This window comes from Ambystoma mexicanum, chromosome 10 (genome assembly GCF_040938575.1).
Source record: "Ambystoma mexicanum isolate Mex_15411 chromosome 10, UKY_AmexF1_1, whole genome shotgun sequence".
Lineage (NCBI taxonomy): Eukaryota > Metazoa > Chordata > Amphibia > Caudata > Ambystomatidae > Ambystoma > Ambystoma mexicanum.
In genome coordinates, this window is record NC_090932.1 from 366,234,943 (window position 1) to 366,247,265 (window position 12,323).

Genomic DNA, 12,323 nt, shown 5'->3' on the forward strand with positions numbered 1-12,323 from the left:
AGCATGCAAAGGGGGCGTGACCACAGAAAGTGAGGCAAGATGAAATACAATCTTGATTCACAAAACCAGATCACAGAACGTGCTCCAAAAAAAGCGCTTCAATATTTGCTTCATCTAAAAGTGGAGCTAGTGGCCCAGAAAAGAGTGCAAGCAACCTATCTAACGAAAGAAGCACACAGTGCACCCCGACGATGGGTGTAAAATCTACAGCACAGAGAGATAGGTACACACTACCACAATGGCCAATGCAGAAAGCACCATGCTGCTGCAGCAACTGATGAGGAGGGAAACAATATATGGGAGAAGCATTAAATTGATGAAAAGGCCACCCAGTGGCACCACTTTCCACCCCCTATCATGCTAGAGATGGTGAGTCAGTAAGAAGGGACCGTTACCACACCTATGGCAGCCCATGCCAAGACAGCAGTAGTCAATGTCCTCTTTTCTTAATGCTTTTTTCAGATCAGTAGGGGTGTCACGATGGTGATCGCATAATCCTCACAGTCACGGGCCCTATGCAAGGTCTTCGACATGATCCTTACATCTTCCAGGGTATTTACATGCACGAGGGCAGGATTAGTGAGGGTATTTAACAACATATCTGGGTACTATGTCTTTGAGTTGCAATTCATAGCACCCATGTGTCCCTCATACCCCTGCAGCCACAGAACACTCCATAGAATGAGAGGTCTTTATTGAGAACACTTTCCATGTTGCTGTCTAGCAATCACACTGCCAGTTTTCACACAATTACCTGAATTAAATGCATAATCCTACTTTACATCAACACAATTATTGACGTCATTGTGCGACATTCCTGAATGACATGGCAAAACTATCACCTGAAACATTTAAATGTTATACACTCACTCCCATAGGAAGTGATCCTCTTTACAAAGTAAACTCACCAGAAAGTCAAAAAATATGCATTGTCTTGTTGTCAGACTAATTGTGCATATAAGACAAAACAAAGACCATTACCAAATGGTTCGTTTGCTTGTAATTTTTATGGCAGATGCGCTCTTTTTATGGCATCTTATGCGATGGACATGTTTTTGGTGCAAAGTGATGCTCTTGTCAGCATTGTCTTGTTAATGCAGTGCATAAGGCAGAGCTTTACAGGTGACTGCTCAGCTATTCCTTGCCAGGAAGTTTAACCATGCAAAATATAGGACGGAATAGGCCTTTATTACCGATGAATATTTGGGACTTCTGTGTGCTCAGCAGAACTTGAGTTTCTGTTCATAGGTAATAATGTAATTAATGTGATTTCTTTTGCCTTACAGTGCATTGTTATACATAGGAAAATCCTGCAATGCCATTTTCATCTTCAACATGCGGTTGCCCTGATTAATTTTTCAAAAGAAATCAAGAACATGAAACATATGTTGGCATTTCCATCATACTTTAAATGGCCAGTGTTAAAATATATCTAATTCATTTTTTTTGGTAAACATTTTCTGAACGCATTCATGCTTGTTGTAAATAAATGAATTTATAGATTATATTGTTGCACGCAGAGAATGGCAATCACACAATATATATCGTTGCAATACACTTTTTGAAAAATTCAATAATGGATTTTTTATTTTTTTATTGGTCGTTTAGCTAAACATATAACTTTTGACCAAATACAAAAACAGATGAAAATGAAGAAATAAAATCCAACAGTACACACATATTCAATTCAATTAAAATACTATTCATAGAAACATTCGATTTCTTATAACAAACATGTAAAACTCCAAGTATTCAGTAAAAGCCATACAAAATACACAATTAATTTCCCAATTTCATAATTGTCCAATGGTAATCTATCTAAAAATCCCACTGCAGATGTTACCATCGTCATAGTACGACCAGAAAGACGTGTCCTCCAGAACCCCTCGGCATATGAAATATATGGATTTAAACAGTCTAGATGTTTTTTTTTAAAAAGGTAGACATTTTACCCCAGGAGCACCGGGCACTGAGTCACCAGATGAAAAAGAGATTCCAAAGCAGCTCCACAAACGCAGCATTGTAGGTTTACCCCCACACGCTTATGATATTTGCCATGGGCCTATCTGGTCAAGTAAAGATTTTATTTAAATTTCATGAATAACCTTCTAAAGTGTTTATCCGGGTATCTTAATAAATACAGTGCAATTATTCCCTCTTTTTTATAGTCCAGATTTAAATTACCTAGTGGTTGATAAGAAGGACATTATTCAACTGTTTTCCCCAATCCTCTGATGTTACTTAACACATCACAACACAGCTGCAGAAAATCCTTCAAATAAACTCTCTGCTCTTTCATAAGTAGAGACAAGTCAAAGAAGAGGGAATCTTTGGGAGGGTTGAGCAACTTCTGATAAAAAGATAAAAGTCTCCAATGTGCATTACTTTCAAGTGTGCACAGACCTAATTCATACCCAATAGCAGAGATCGGGATCGATTTTTGAATATTCAAGACTCTTCTAAATGAAACTCTCTAATATTTTTAAAACATTTTAAATCCACATAAATAATGTTTCAACTCCATATAAAAGTCTTGGAGTACATTTTTCCTCATAAAATGTAATTAGGGGTTTCAGCTGCAAATGTTCCAAATCTTGCATCAATATGTTTAAGTTTATTAGTTAGAGCTAATGAACAAGCTTTCACCCAATCTCTAATAGAAGAGATATTCGGTTTGGAATAGACTCAAAACCCCAAGTATATAAAATGATTTACTCTCTCTGACTTCTCCAAACGAACTTGACAATTATACAAAGATTCCCTCTTCTTGAATGTGCACGGCATCATATTTGTCTTTAGTGGGTTAACAGACAAAGTATTCAAATTACAGTAATCATTGATCAAATACTGCAGCCCCGCTTAGTACAGTCGAACAACAAAAATTCATCTGCATAACTGAGCCACGTTATGTTAAGATGTAAGATCTTTGGAGTGACAAATGCAGCCTTCTCCAGATGTTCCCTGATGTCAGACATATGTAAATTAAAAAGGCAGCGGGACAATATGCATCCTTGCCTAACACCTCGTTTAATAACAATCCTATGAGACAGTGAGCCCAATTGATTGGATCTAAGATGCATGACAGGCCAATAAGAAGTCTAAGTAGTCCCGAAGGAATGTCCAATCCCTGTTATTTCTTCCACAGGAGTTCCCAGTTGACATAATCGAAGGCTGCATTGAGATCAATTGTTGCAAGGTAGAGGGCATTATAATGTTTTGCCCACGCAGATGATTGTAAACACTTTAGTAAAAAGCCATGCAGTGTGGTCCCCCAAGATTTCCTGAACCTTGTTTGCCATTCTGGCAAACATCCTGTCCCTATTGCCCAAATCTCCAAGTGATTCAGCAGCAAGGAAGCAAACATCTTGCTGTCTGCATCCAAATTGGAAATCGGGCAGTAATTCTTAGGGCCTTATCTCGGTTCTTTTTTTATAAATAGGCACCACATGGGCTATCTGCCAGGTTTTCAGAAAAGCATGGGTCTCTACCACATTCCTAAAAAGGTAGGTCAATATTCTTGAACAATACAATGGAATTAGTACAGATAACCACGTTGGACAATTTATTCGGCCCAGGTGCTTGAGATGTGCCTATTTTCCCAATATTTTCCAAAATGGTCTCCTCATTGATCATCAACTGCAATTCTTTTCTTTTTGTCAAGGAATACAAAATATTTTTTGAAATTATTTGCATAAAAACTTGTTTCAAGGTAAAGGATCCATTTGGATTCCTCGACAGCATTTATTTGGAATATGGCCTGAGGCAGGGTGGTACAATTGTTCAACACAAAAACACTGAAGAGACATATTTTCACAGTCATTTTGAAGTAACTGGGCTTTTCTACCTTAAACCCAGTTTCTATATTTGAGTCGTATTTTTCTTATAGTTTGAACCGCTGCAAGGGCGTTGCTAGTGGGGGGCTAAGGCGGCTATAGCCCTGATCTTTTGGTTGTAGCCCCGGATAGAATCTCAGGAGCTACAGCCAAAAGACTAGCTAGCCCCCAGTCCCTACAGCTCCGACATCAGCTTAGCCCCGGGTCTTTTCCAGACCTAGCAACTCCCCTGAACCGCTGTGCATTTGCCCTTACCACACAAAACCTTTTTACTCATAATCTCAGCTCTTACCCTCTTTTTATGGTCAGCCAATTCTGTGTCAAATATATGAAGATTGGAGGGACCAGATCCCTTACTGAAGGAGCAACAGGACTTGAAAACGTTTGATAATACCTTGTCCACATAAGGGATAAAACACTCAACTGTGAGTGTGTTAACTTCCCAAGCCCCCGTAGATACGCCAAACCATTATACAAATTCATGATTGGCCACTATGATTCTATTTGTATTCCTAGCAATATGATTTCCCGCCTCGTTCACCTTTACATCCCATGGACCATTGATACATTGTTCACCCCATTGCAAATTAATTTCCTTACTCAATTGAGAGTGATCACTCAGAGTAGTATTAGTGATAAGCAATGGAGCACAGTGTCCCAATAAAGCATCATCCACGAAAATATAATCAATAGTAGAACAGGCATTATAATTATGCCAAGTATGACACCTATACGGTTCAGTCGTGGGGACCCAATTTAACATTCTTAGACCCAATCCTTCTAAACACATTGACCATTTCCAACCACACAGATTCCTTTCATTATTGTCATTAGGGCAACTCACACTTGAAGAATGAGTGACAAAATCAACAAAGGGAGCGTTCAGATCTGCTGCCAATATAATCAAGCGAACCACATTCACATCATGTCAAATGTTACCTAATGAGCTCATTGCCTTTATCATAACTTCAAGTGTACAAATCCCCTCATGACAATAAACATTAAACAATAGGAGGTTTACCTCCGAGCAGCCAACCTGTATTTTAATGTGAGCACTCAGTAACCCCCAACTTGAAGCGTTGGTGGATACAGTTTTCATTCCTATGCTAATTTTTTGTAGAATCAGCAGACCACCTGATGGGCGCCCAGTTAGATTTGCAGACTGAGCAACTGAGAAAGGAACTGAAGACCCTACAGTTTATATACTCTTTGGTTGATTTTGCTATATGGATCTCCTCTGCCTCCTATTGGAACTTGACTTCCACTTTTCGTGTCTTCATCTGTACTGTCTTGTCTGTTTTCTTGTTATTTGTCTTTGTCCTTAAGTCTCCGGGTCACGTGGTGCGCAATATAAATTGATTAAAGTAAAGTAAAGATAAGGCTGGGGAAACACTGAGGGAAGGCTGTCAGTATTAACTCTCCCAGTTAACCATGTTTACTGTAACATGATGATAACCTTATGTTGTCGTAGCAGTACCACCAGCAGCGGGTCAGTAAGCAATTTATTATGCCCCCTTGTGTTCCATGAGAGCATAGAAAACTGACCTGTGCTACTAAAAAGGTTGATGCTATAATTGCTCCCTACTAAGGGGATTTAAGGCCCCCACTACCAAGACCAGCCTTGGACTATTTGGCTACTTTTGTCAAGATGGTTTATGGCAGTAACCTTACGACCAAGGTCAGATTGTAAATTTGTGGACACAATTCATTTAGTAAAGGTCTTACCGAGGGGTTTCATACTACGGATCCCTTTTTTCCACTTGGCACAGTGAATTATCTTCTTGTAAAATGAGGTTAAATACCACCCTAGAAGTAATGTAGAGAAACACTCAATCTGTGCAACAGAGGTCCAGAAACTCCACCCTTGCAATATCTCTCAAAGTAATGTCAATTAAGCATGACACCGAGCCAAAGAGTCTTAGAATGTTTGATCGATTCAGAGCCACATTCTGATATTCAGGTATCATACATTCCACCAGGACTTGATATGTCACATTCTCTGTGTGAACTTAAGAATCCTGATGCTGGGAAGTGGCTCCAAGTTCATTTCTAGCTTGCTGTGGCCGGCTGGTTTGAGACATCGGGGTGGCGTCTGAAACCTTTGCACCCCTCAATATACTTGACACTTCTCTACGACCAGACAAATATTCACTGCCCTTATTACAATATGATTCCCTGTTATCCCTTAGAGGCTGTGAATTAAAAGAAGCAAAAAGTATGTTAATTAGAGGGTGAGTATTCCCTTGCACTAATATATCCTTTTATGTTCTGCAACAACCTACATTTTTCTCCAGGACAACATGTTGTACGTATAAATCCGGGCATATCTTCTCATGGGCATGTGGACAATTCACTTTTTTCACCGTATTAGCGGTCTACATGCAATCAACCCCCTCACTGCTTATGGCTGCCAGTACCAGATGAACAAATGGTAGGCTAGAACCTACTTGGGGCCCATCCGTCTGGATTGCTAAAGTTGCAAAACTGTTTTGCAAACCCACTGAAGAAGTCCATTGCGGTTCGACATTAAAAGCACTACTCCCCGCCACCACTTCCTGATCCTCAACAGGGGGAGAGGACTGGGTGCCCTTCTCGTCTTTGCTTGGTAATCCAAAATGGGATATCTCTGCACTCTGCTCCACGACTACACTTTCTTGAGGTTTTGTTAGGATCGTGTTGTTGGTTTCTAAGAACTGTCATTACAAAGGGCTGATTTGACAAGGTCCGGTAGGATTTCCTCGAGGATTTTTTACATGCCTTGCTTCTTTTGAGTGAATCTCCTGAGGTAATTCTTTCTTTGTCAATCCCTTGTTTGCTTTAGGTTTCCCAAAAACTTGCTTGGGAGGCATAACCGGAAGACGCCCCTCTTCTAAAGATTGTTCAGAAGCTCCTGAGGCAGTAGCGGCTGCTTTCACAGGGCGGGGGGCGCCACCCCCCTTTCCCAGAGCCCCCACCGAGGTATAAGTAATTTAAAGTTGAACTGGATTTCTCAGATTCAGAAGTTCTTCTGAATCTTGGTGTGTATCATTGTATTTGCCATTGCCAGGCATCAGAAGCAGCGTTGCGATTAAAATCCCAATAAAAATGAAATACCATTACCGTGAGCTCAGCTGTGAGCTGTGACCGTCTTATCAGGACTGGCTGCAACAGCGGGGCGCTCCCGTATTACGCAGCTTTTCCTATAGTAAAGTGCGTGGAACTTGTAGCTTCACGCACTTTACGTAAACCCATTTAAGCTAGGAGGCTGGCACGGCGTTTGAGTTGTGGCCCCACCAGTAATAATATTTCCGCAAACAGCGCACCGAACAAGATTCCACTAATCTGTGTCCCCTGATGACGCTTGGTGCATAGATACAGAAATGTCATTGGCTGTTTTCCATCCAATGAAATTTGAGTGTGGGTGTGGGGTGGTGGCGCCACCTTCACTTTGGATCATCATCACTCAGCCGCTCCCTCGAATGAGCCGTGTACTACTAGAACTTAGCCGGTAAGTGTAATTGTATAAACTGTTGGCTGTCACGGCATCCTGGCCTTCATTCCCCCAGCCAGGAACCCAGGCCAGGACAGTGCGGTCGGAGGAGGACCATCCTAGCACTGCCCTGGTGAAGGCAGGGCCTAGTTGGACCGTCCATTCCGCACGGCTTCAAGGCCCTGCTGCACCAGCCCTCGGCTGTGGCTCTCTCTCTTCTAAGTGCTAGCCTAGCAAGAGAGCCCAGCCGAGCGTCGATGGCCTGGGCTGGCTGGTCACCCACTGCCAGTGAGTGACCACCACAGACTGTGGCATGACTTTTGGGTTGCAAATAGAGTATTTGTATTCAGTTAAGTAACTTAAATTTAAGGCTGCAGCCTTTAAATTAACGTACTTAACTGAATACAAACCATCTAGTTCATGATGAACAGTGCGTGCGGAGCAGCAACCTGCACAATATGCCTCGGATTGCCTCTGGTGGCTCTTATTTGAACGCACTGTCCTTTATTTTCAGGTTCATTTGGGCCTCAGAACTATGGACAGATCAGTGTATGCCAGGCTATTATAATATTGTCAGTGTGTTGCATTCATATTAACATTACATTGTGGACACACAGATTGATAATTAAGGTGTGTCGTTCACTAGTAGAAAGGATCATGAGGTATGTCAGAGCCAAACGCTCCAGAAGCAGAATGCGGGACTCGAGCATGAGCACAACAGCAGGCCCTGCCCGTTGCCACCCCCAAATATTACTTCCTGTAGGCGGTAATCACCTAAGTGTAGCACACTAAAGACGCTGCATACTTCAAAAGTATGCATTTGCTAGGTGGGCTGGAGGTTACACAACGTTCTGCATTCATCCATTTACACCAGTTTCAAACAATCCCAGGATACGCTCATGTGGCGCGAGCACGCGCAGGTTCCCTTTCTCAGATGTGTTTTTCTTGCATCACAGATGCATCATGGCAGACATGGCATGCACGGCAAGCAGGAGCAGTGCGCACACAAGCGCCTCTGCTGCAGTGAGCGGGGTATTTTTCTTTTAGGGCGGGTCGGTCGCTGCTTATGCTTCCACTGCCCTTACTTGGTTGCACACGCATTCATGCAGTTGCTCTACTATGCAATGCGCCACCTCACTTCTCCGTTATTCACCTTCTCTGGATTTCTACCCATATTGGCATTCCGCTGCCCTTGTGCTGAAAACTTTCACTCACCCCTAGGGATTGCACGGGAAATTTACAGCATTGGGGACATAGAAAGTACTCTGAGTGGTCAAAAATCCATATTTACTCCATGCCCTTCTTTATATAGACACACCCCATGCTGTAAATATCCCATGTGATTGCTGCTCTTTATCAGGCAGAATAAGTGATATATAAAATGCCACAGGCTCCAATATAACTATGGAAGTAATGGTTTAAACATGTGGGGTCAGATTCGAAAACAATCACTCGAGTAAAGAAAGCAAGGAGGGTGCCCTTCTTAGTTTTAGCTATTAGGCAGAGTTAAAGTGCAACCTATGAGCCAAAACTATTCAATGGCAGTACAGTAGTGGGAAGAAGGGATATGAGCAGGCACACAAAGCTTGCAGGTGTTCTTTGATTATTTACCCGCCCATTGACTTCCAGTGGCCATGCTAATCTCTAAAACAATTCTGCCCCTCCCCACCTGAAACACATCCACCTGGGATGTCTCAGTAACATCGAACTTTGTTCTTGAAGTGCCTGCCAGTGTTATTTCAAAGCAGTCTTCTGAGAGTGAATGGAGCGTAAATGGATCACTAGTGTAATGAACATGTCTTAACCAAGGGTGCCTTTAGAGCTTGTTGCATATCCTTCATTGAAATCCTATCAAATACAAACACTGGCAAATCCAACAGTTTTGCCTTGTGTGTAGGTATTAGGCATTTGCCAGGCACTTTTAGTATATGCCCAGGTATTCACACCATTTTGCAGCTGCTACAATGAATGGCCAATTAGCACAATTACTGCAGCGCCTGGCAAATGCCTACACACATGCCAAAAATGTTGCCAATGCAAATGCTTATTTTTACTTCCATGGCTTTAAGAAATACATAGTTGGCATTATCTGCAAAGGGGACCAGAAAATGTTGTGGGGTGCTGTGAAAAAGCGACTTGCTTTTCTGGCCCCATTGCATAGTGCTAGGAGAGCATTGATTTGGTAAACCCTCCCAGCACCCATTCTTAGTACCTAAAACCTAATACTTTTTAGGTCATGTTTGTGTGGGTTTGGACAGTAAATTGCACATTTTGGAAGCCCCTTTTCCAAACCTTTTGCGCTGGGGAAACCCCCCGCAACGCCCTTGATGTGGGTCAGGCTCACTCGCTTCAAAATTTGCCCTGCCAAATGTTACACCCCACCACCTTTCAAAGTCACCAGCCGCGACTGTCCTGAGGTAAAGTTTACTATTGATGAGTGGCTTACATCCTTTTCGGAATTAATTACCGCTTGTTCGCTTTTTTCAGTCGGAATTAACCTAGGGATAAACTCCTTCACGTCAATTAATTCAGGGAAGATTATCTTCCTACCAGCAACCAGAGCCTCTGCATCTCAGGGTGGACATCTATTTCTTGTGTCTTCGTATAATCAGAACAGCAATTTGCAGTTTGAAGTGATTGTTGAGAGTTAACGTTCACGTTGCTCGCCAGGAATTCCTTCATTTTTGTTTGTAGTCCCACGTTGTTAAATTTAAACAGCAGAGACTCAAGCAGAGTCATTCGGTTTTGTGCCTCTTCGTTCAGACCCTCATATAGGTGTACCAAAATACTCACCACCTAGTTTATTTCTGCAAAACCAGGTTTTGGCTCCTGTCCGAGCACTCATCAACCCTTTGGTCTACTTGTCTCAGCATTGCGGAAAATCGTCTCTGGAGGATCTTGAGCCATTGGTAGTAAAATAATCAGAGTCATAAACTGACATTTCAGTTAAGTTCCAGCGAAGCGGACTTGTCTTTATGCCTCCATCTTACTTCCTCACTGTCCTCAGAGGAGGAATGAATATTATGAATTCTTTCTCCCACCCCCACACATTTTACATGGGTTGCGGGGGTTAGAAGACCCACCATAGGCACTTCCGACTTCATACCTAATTTGGATTCCGGTTGAAGTGAGGATGCGCTTTTTTCCTGGTGACTAAAAGGGCAATTATTTTATAATGGGATTTTTTAAGCAGGTTTTTGCTAGTGGTTTGACGCTCTCCTATGTTTTTTCCCAGGTTCTGGTCACAGAAACTGAAGTTGTTGTCAATTGTACATGAAGTCCCTTCTCCTGGAGACACAGGGCATGGCAATTCAATCACAATCTGTAGGAGTTCGTTATCTGTACCAGAATAGTCCTGAGACATAATTGTTGGAAGGGGAGCGGGAACTTGTGCTCCTCTGCATAGATTGTACATGTGGAAAGCGAAAGCAGCAGGCAAATGTCACAGTTCTACAGAGCAGGTAAGTGTCACAGTTCCCCACTCACCACTCTTATGAATGTTATTCGATTGACCGCTCTTGGCTCCCTCGCGAACTGCCGCACTTGCACCACAAACTGCACACACCGTGCACGCCCCATGCTGTGTGTGCTCTTTTTAATGGTCTTGGACGCACCTCCTCTGGGCAACAAACACTGTGAAGAGACTGGTCCACGGATCAAGCTGAAAGTGAGTCTCCTGCCGCACTTTCACCACACACTGCACACACTGCAATAATTAATTCAGTAATCCATATATGGAACTTTTTTTGTATGATAAGTGTCTTGTTTGCAGCTGTGATGTTGCTCATTTTAACCGGTTCCCTCTCTCTGTGTAACGCTTGAAAGCATTTACACATAAAAATGTGGGCATCTGAAAGGTGCACCAAAAGAGTGTGCATCTCATCAGATGTGCCATTAAATGTCCACTTATTTGCACCACAATTTGCGAAACGTTGCCCACAGGGCATTTTTAGTTGTTTGTTGTTTCTCTTTGCGCCATTGGCATCTCTGAGATAAGCCTCTTTTTTGTTAGTCACGATGGCAAGCTCAAATATGGTGCGCACATACATTTGGTGTACATATGCTGTACACACCAATAAATATACTCAAGTCAGTAATTTACACAATGATTGCTCACATTTGGTCATGTCAGTAATATTAAATAATGATGGTTTACATTTAGTGGAGAATAAAAGTATAAACAGTGTCCCTGCTGCTTTTGACACTTTGGATCATCATCTACTTCTTTTCTCTCTCGCTTCTTTAGGTTTTCCTGTTTCATTACTGAATTAGTTCCGATCCTAACTCTCGAATCACATCTTCTGGGTTTCTTGGGCAGAAGCTCTCGGATACTTTCCCACTTCAGCACAGTGTTCCCCAGGAGTCTGTTCTTGGCCCACTTCTGTTCTCCCTTTACACCTCTTCCTATTCTGACATTATCACCTTCCTTGGGCTTCAAGGTAATTTCGACACGGATGACTCCTAAATCTTCTCATGATTCGCTGCTTTCTCTGACATTATCCATCCTACCATCACTGCTGGTCTCCTTTCGGGATGGACTTGGATGCATTCTCGCTTCCTCCTTTTGAACCCTGCAAAAATTGAGATTCTCTTCTTTCCTTCTACCACCCTGCTATAGTGCCATCCCCTTCTTTCACTTCGTTTCCCCTCCCTTATTCCTTTCTCCTTATCCGTCCATAATCTTGGGGTCTATTTTCACTCAAATCTTTCCTTAACTCACATTGCAAATATTGTGCGCTCCTGTCATCTTCAACCTTTCAACATCTGCAAAGCTCGCAAAGCTCATCCTTTTCTTATCTTTCATTCGACCAAGCTTCTTGTTTTATTTTACCTTGACTATAGTTCTGCGCTAGTCACAGGGCTCCTGGCCTGTAGACTCACCCCACTGCGCTCTATCTTCAATCCTTTGATCCGTACACTTTTTGCTCTCTCCCCCGTACCTTAATTTCTTCTTCTCGCCTTTGCATTTCTAGCTTTTCTTTGAATCTCGGCTTCTCTTCCATTTCTTTTTTCTTGTCTTT